Source organism: Haemorhous mexicanus, chromosome W, assembly GCF_027477595.1.
Source record: "Haemorhous mexicanus isolate bHaeMex1 chromosome W, bHaeMex1.pri, whole genome shotgun sequence".
NCBI lineage: Eukaryota > Metazoa > Chordata > Aves > Passeriformes > Fringillidae > Haemorhous > Haemorhous mexicanus.
In genome coordinates this window covers 9,191,539-9,198,493 of record NC_082380.1, presented here as the reverse complement: position 1 = coordinate 9,198,493, position 6,955 = coordinate 9,191,539, and positions in this window count along the sequence as shown.

The window sequence follows — 6,955 nt, the reverse complement described above, 5'->3', positions numbered from 1 at the left end:
AATTGTAAATATTGTATATGTAGTTTTTAGTATAAAAAGATGACACCGCCCTGGGGGCAGGCAGAGTGCCTCTGACTGTCTTGCTGAGCGGACCTCGGCTGGACAGGAGAAAAAATTTTATAGATAAGATACAATAAACAACCTTGAGACCAAGAACTGAAGAGTTCCGACTCCATCTTTGAGTGCCAGGCTGGGAAAAGAGACTTTCTAACTTATCTCGGGGTCACTCTGACCAGCTAGAGAACCCGAGATTTTGGCATTCCCTGGGTGGTCTCCAAGAGGGCACCCAGGTGGGCTCTTGACAAGCAGCCATGCCACCAGCCATCAGCTGCTGAAACTCAGCCCGAGAAGAGGCACTCTCAAGGAAAAAATCAAGAGAGAACATATCGACCTCTGCCGAGATGACTCGTTTCAATCTCGACCCGGAAGGAGGAGGACCAGAAGCTGGCCTGGAAATCCTCACCTGCGAGCTGCTGGACAGTGACCAGGGCAACCTCCGGACTGACCTTGCTGACGACTCAGCTTTTGGTAAGAAAGGTCAAAATTGAGAACATGGGGGGTACATGCTCCCAGGAACAATTTAGCATCTTGTCAGCCCTGCAGGGCATGGCAGCCGCACATCCTGTGGAAATTTCCGAAGAAGAGCTTAAAGATCTCTTGGTGTGGGTGCGGTTAAATTATCCGCACTCAGACACGTCTGTTGTTTGAGCTAGGCTTTTGGCAAGAGATCAACAGGCACCTTTATCACTTAGCCGCAAGAAGAGATAAAGTAGCTGTAAAGTTGTTGCGTCTGCAAGGGTAATGTTGGAGGCAACCACGAGAAAGAGCAGGAGGGCTGCCAGCCAGCAGCAGACAGCCAAAACTCCCACGGGGCTCGGGGGGGAGGGAGTTGCCCTGCCAGCAGCAGGCTGCACTTTTCCCTACCAGCCCAGAGGAGAGAGAAATTGCTCCCATTGAAGGGGAGCAGGAGGGAATGCCATCACCTCCAACAAGATCTCAAGGGTCCCCAGAATGCCCAGAAACCCCAGAAGCCTCAGGGTCCTCGGACACGGACTCAGACACACCCCTACCAAACCCGGGAAAGCTGAAATTAGCCATTTTCCCCAGTGAGGAGGAGGATTGGTGTGAAAAACACCAATCACTTGTTTTTTAAAATTTTAAAGGTTTAATAGTAATAAAATAGTTATAAAAATAGTAATACACTTAGAGTAATAATAATTTAGACAATTTGAATTAAGACAATATGAGGCAATAAAAACAAAGAGTTACGGACGTCTGGGTACCTTTTTCTGGGCAGCACAAGCTCGAAAAAGGACACCCGTTAACAAAGGATTAACCCTTAAAAACAATAGCCTGTTGCATATTCATACACTTCATACATGATGCATAAATTCCATTCAAACAAAGGATTCAGTCTGGTCATCTGTCAACTTCTTCCTCCTAATCCTAACAGCGCCTTCGAGGCGGGAAGAAGTTAGTTTCTTCTGATAAGGGAGCAATAAATTCTTTTTCTCTGAAAGATTTAGGTGTCCTGTGGCTGCTATCTCACTGCAAGTCCTTTCTTTAAAAAAAGTATCTTACATAGCATAGTTTCTATTTTAACAATTTTTATAACCTAAAACTATATTTAACACACTAGTGAAGAGAATTAATACAGCATTACTTTCTAACACAACACATATAATATTCATTTTAATATTTGCGAAAAGCCAATAGTAAAATACGCATTTTTCACAATTGGGATTCCGCCTCTTTTGAGGCTCTGTATCCTAAGCGGAGAAAGCCAAAGCGCAGCCTCACTGCGGAAACGACAGCGAAACCGGTGGGGGGGGGGTCGGGGACGAGATCGCGGGGCCAGAGGGGGAGGGGGAACTGCCCTTAGGCTACTGGCAGAGCCATGCGGCGGCGGCACCAGACAGCTAGTGGCAGCCTGAGGCGGCAGGATGGGCAGCCTGGGGAGCCACGGGAGCAGCGGTGGTGGGAGGCACAGAAGCTGTGGTGGCGAGCGCATGCGTGGTACTGGCGGCAGTGGCGGTTTCAGGCGGGGCAGTGTGAAAGACCCGAGCGAAGGGGAAAACTGCCATGGTGGGCGATCAGCAGCCGCCCGGGGAAAGCTCACGGGTCGCGGTGGCTGCATCGGGAGGGACTAAGCGAGCCGGGACAGCTGCAGAGTCCATGGCGGCTACAGTGGCGAAATGTGGCAAGCGCGCGATGATGACGCGAAAGTCGGAGCGGGGAGGGTTTTTTCCCATTTCGCGGACGCATCGGTTGTGGGTGTGGACATGGGGTCAGAAGATGAGGGTCCCGATAGGGATCAGGGCAGAGCGGAAATATCAGAGCCGGAATGGGATCTGGGCAGTGAGGGTGTCGATCTGGGAGAGGAGGACATTTCCAAGATCGCGCCTGCTCCGAAGCGAGCGCAGAGGAGGCGCTGTTGGGGCGGGGGTGTCCGCACTCCTGTGACAACACAGGCAGAGATGGGGCATGGTCAGGGTGCAGAGGTTTCCCGAGGTGCCACCCCTTCTCCGGTCCCATGGCAACGGGCATGCAGCCAATCCCAGCAGCCAGCCCAAAACCAAGCTCAGCAACCAGCACAGTTTTGGCCTCAACCAAAATCTCAAATGGGACAGTTGTGGCAAATAAAGAAAATATATGAGGCAGTCAAGGACCCATCAGAGACACAAATAAGAGATTATAGCGAGAATGTACAAGCGTTACAGCCTGTCGCCATGCCAGATCCAACTGGGCAGGGGACAGCATCACCTTGTGGTGGGACCGTCACATTGCAGGAAGTTTTGCCAGACCCAGGCTGTTGGACCACACGCCACCTAGTGGCGGGACTGTAACATTGCAACATTTTTTTCCAGTTTCATATAAAAAGAAAGGCTAGGTCAAAGAAGGCAGCTCCCACACAGCGAGCGGAGCCTCCATCAACTCCAGAAGGTCATGGGGTTCATGACACTCCTACTGAAGCACAGCAACAGGATGACGCAGTACGTATTACTGCTTCAGAGGGTGTTTCAGCCCCGATGCTCTCAACATCGGTAACTGCTGGCTCATCTGGCCAGGGGCTGACGGTTACAATACCAAGGAGTGCGGTCAGATATCTTTTACAGTATTTGGACACAGCTTTGGGAACCACAGCACAGGAATTTCAAATCCCCATTCCTAATCTAGGGTCAAGGGCCAAGGCTACAGCCCGGCAGGGGATGCGGATTCCAACGATGCCGGTGAATTCCAGGATGGGAGAGGCTGCAGCATGGCAGCAGCCACCACTGATGACTCAACTTTACATGCAAGTGCCCATGGAAACACAGGTACCCAAAGCACAAACAGTTGTAGCCATAGATTGGGCAAACATTAAAAAATAATTAGAAAAAGAAAAAGACCTATTACGTGGCTCAGGAGACATCGCGATGCCTGTGAATAACAATGCACAGAGCCAGAACTCAAGATGGAAGAGGCTAGATCACGAAGTAATCAAAGATCTAGCCAAGGCCATCAGAGACAATGGACTGGGTTCTTCATATTTTAAGCAGCTTTTGAGGCGCACTTTCAACATATATGATTTAACACCTTATGATCTTAGATGTCTTGTGTCTTGGTTTGGAAAGACAGCTGCCTGCTAAAGAAGGCAGGAGCCTCCCCTGAAATGAAGAATGTAAACCCTCCCCACCCCTCCAAATTGCTATAAATTTTAAATTAAGGGGCTCTCAGGCAAAAAATATGGGAGCAGGAAATAACAGTTCTTTACTAGGGAAGGAAAAAAAATAAAAGGATAAAATAAAACAATGCAATACACTAGAACAACACTGACAGAGTCAGAACTCAACCTGACACCCTGTTGGTCAGAGTGTTGGTAGCAGTCCAGTTGGAAAAGTGGCTGCAGTCCTCCTGGAGTGTCAGGTGTGGTTCTCTTAGAGCAGGGGGTCCTGTAGAAAAGGGTGTATTCTTCCTCCGAAGATCCCGTGGAAGAAGAGGCAGCTGCTGTTTCTCTGGGAAATCCAGTGGAGAAGCCATGCTGGTGTTTCAGAACCTCAGGATTATATCTGGTAGCAATGCTTGGCTCCTCCCTCTGAGCAGAGCATCTCCCAATGGGATGCTATAGTTCTTATCAGTCATGCAGTGACATTCAATGGCCTATCAGCAGATATCCCCTCCTGAGGGAGGAGAGATTGTGATCACTCAGAGAGAGAGATAAGGAAAACTGCCCACTTGACAAAAGACAACTGCCATACAGATGGTAATAGAATACGTCTTGCCTTGCAATCTGGAACATCTTGTGTCAATGATTCTTACAGACACACAGGTCCTTGTGTGGGACACAAGATGGAGAAGAGCTCTCAGTGAGCTGAGAGCCAGATACCAGGGCGGACCACATGTGAACCTCACCTTGGCACAGTTGGCAGGTGATCCTCCAGAAGACAGCCCGATGCAGCAAGCGGCGAGACTTCCACAAGAGGTGCTGAATGACATCAAGGAAGCAGCACGGAGGGCAATTCTACAAATCGCACCAGCAGGAGTCCAAGACACCATTTACACGGACATCAGGCAAGGTCTTTCTGAACCTTTCTCTTCATTCACAGATTGTCTCATACAAGCAGTGGACCGACAGGTGGTTGATGAGGCAGCAAAACCACACATCATCAAGAGCCTTGCCTTTGCCAATGCCAACCAGGACTGCAGGTGAGTCATCAGTGCGATGCCCAATCAGCCCTCTCTGGCAGAGATGGTGGAGGCATGTAGCAAGGTGGGAACACCTCAGCTTGTTGCATCCATCGTGGAGGAACGGTTGGAAGGACGATTGGGAGGACGGTTGGAAGGACAGATGGAGAGAATGTTCCAAGCGCAAAATGAAAAGCTCAAAAAGGTTTTTGTGAACTTTGAAAAGAACAGCAATCCTCCTGGAGGACAATGTTACAAATGTGGGGCATTTGGACACTTTAAGAGAAACTACCCACAAATGTCAAGGACTGTACAGCCATTGGAGGTCTGTCCAAGGTGCAGAAGAGGAAGACACCTCGCAAGTGACTGCCACTCTCAGACGGATGTGGACGGAAAACCTCTACCACATCCGGGAATCTCAAAAAAGAGCGCTCATCGCCAGCGCGTGACGACACAAGTTATGGCAATGGCACAAGACCAGACAGGAAAATCATCGGGGAACGTCGAGCAGACCCCCTCATCAAAGCAATCTGCGGAATCCCCAGCGACCCAGAGTTGCTGCCACCAGGAGTGCAGTGTACCCTGGCAGCTTCCAAACTGATGTGCTTCATGGATGAGAGCCACACAGTGATACCTACTGGTGTCACTGGAACTTCACACAAGAGACAAGACCTTTTAATAATCATTAAGGACAGAAGCAGTATCCTTGGACTTGTCATTTACCCTTTGATCATCTCAGCAAATCAGAATGAAGAGCTGACAGTTTTAGCCAAAGCTCTTCGACCACCACTGACTGTTCCAGAGAATACCCCGGTAGCCAAAGCTATCGCTTTGCCACTGTCACGGTTTGTCTTTGGCGCAATGCTAGTGCTCTCCATGAAAATACTTCTTCTCTGGTGTCTGCTGTGAGATGTGATCAGAAATAGAGCAAAGTAAGTTCTAGCTTAGGAGTAAAAGGGAAAAAAACTTTATTAACTTACCACTATAAAAGAAACATACAGAACTCAGGATGAAAACTTTCTAAAAACATTCTTCTTCCCCTCCACTAAATTTCTAATACATCTACTCTTCAGATTATCAACTCTCATTCTATCCCTACTTTTTAGATAATTAATTCTTAGTTCATCAAGGAGAGAGGAGTTCTTCTTGTACTATAGGCTTCCCCTGGAAACACAGTTGAAACTTCTTGTGTCTCTATGTCACATGTGGCACCGCCCAGAGATCATTTTGCTATCGTGACATCTTCTTTCTACACCTAGTGTTCTCACCACTGCACATGGACCAGAGCTGCTTCTAGGGTTTTCTTTTTCAAAGGGTGCTTTGCCCAGTTTCAATAAGAGCACAGTTTCTCACTTTTGGGACACCTGTCCCCCCCCAATTTCACCCCCTGGTGCCAAGGGGTCTCAAGAACAGAGATCTTCTTCTTCTCTGAAGACGGAGGGCACTACCACTACTTTCTTCACTCGTCATCTCTGTTCACGCACTCTTTCACATCACATCACTGCACTCTCTTGGCTCCAAGCCATTGCATCCCCCCTAAATGCAGTCTCTGTGTCACAGGAAAAATGGTTCTGTCTATGGCCATACAAGAAAAGTCCAGATAAAGGCCACTCTATCATCTCTTCTCACTTAAGATTCTTCTCAACTTTTCTCGTGGCCCATTTCTTCTTATCTCATCTCTATCTCTCTTCTCATTCAACTCCAGAAGGAATCAGCATTTGTAAGGTTCTCATTATTCAAGAAAAGTGTTAAAAGTCTCAGGCTCTGCCTGTCCAGAACTCTCACACTGCCCTGCCGGGCACCTTCTCGCTGCACCCCCCCCTTCTCTTTCACGCTTGCCGTGCTATCAAATTTCAAGGTGGCACAGGCCCAGACACAGGCTCCCTCTCTCTCTCTCTCTGGGGGGAAGGGGGGGGGGGGGGGGGGGGGAGGGGGCTGCCCGAAGCTTCTCAGGGCTCTTCCACCCTTCCATCTTGCAGGGGCCTTCACCTCCCTTTTCTGTCCAAGGCCCCGGCCTACCTCCTTCGGCCGCATGGCTTCCCCTCCCCCACCCAGCTCAGAGCCGAGCAGGGGAGGTCTGTTCTCTTTCACGAACCGGAACTAAGAAAGAGCTTCCCCCGGGAGTTCTCAGCTTTTAACCCTCCTGCGTTCTCAGAGGCGTATCCATGTCCTCAGTGGCCACACCAGGTGCCAATATTCAAATCTGAGCACTTATTGGTTTGATCACAGCATCCCAAAAAACTGACTTCTTCTCAAACCACAACAGCCACCACATGCAGCGGAACAAGTC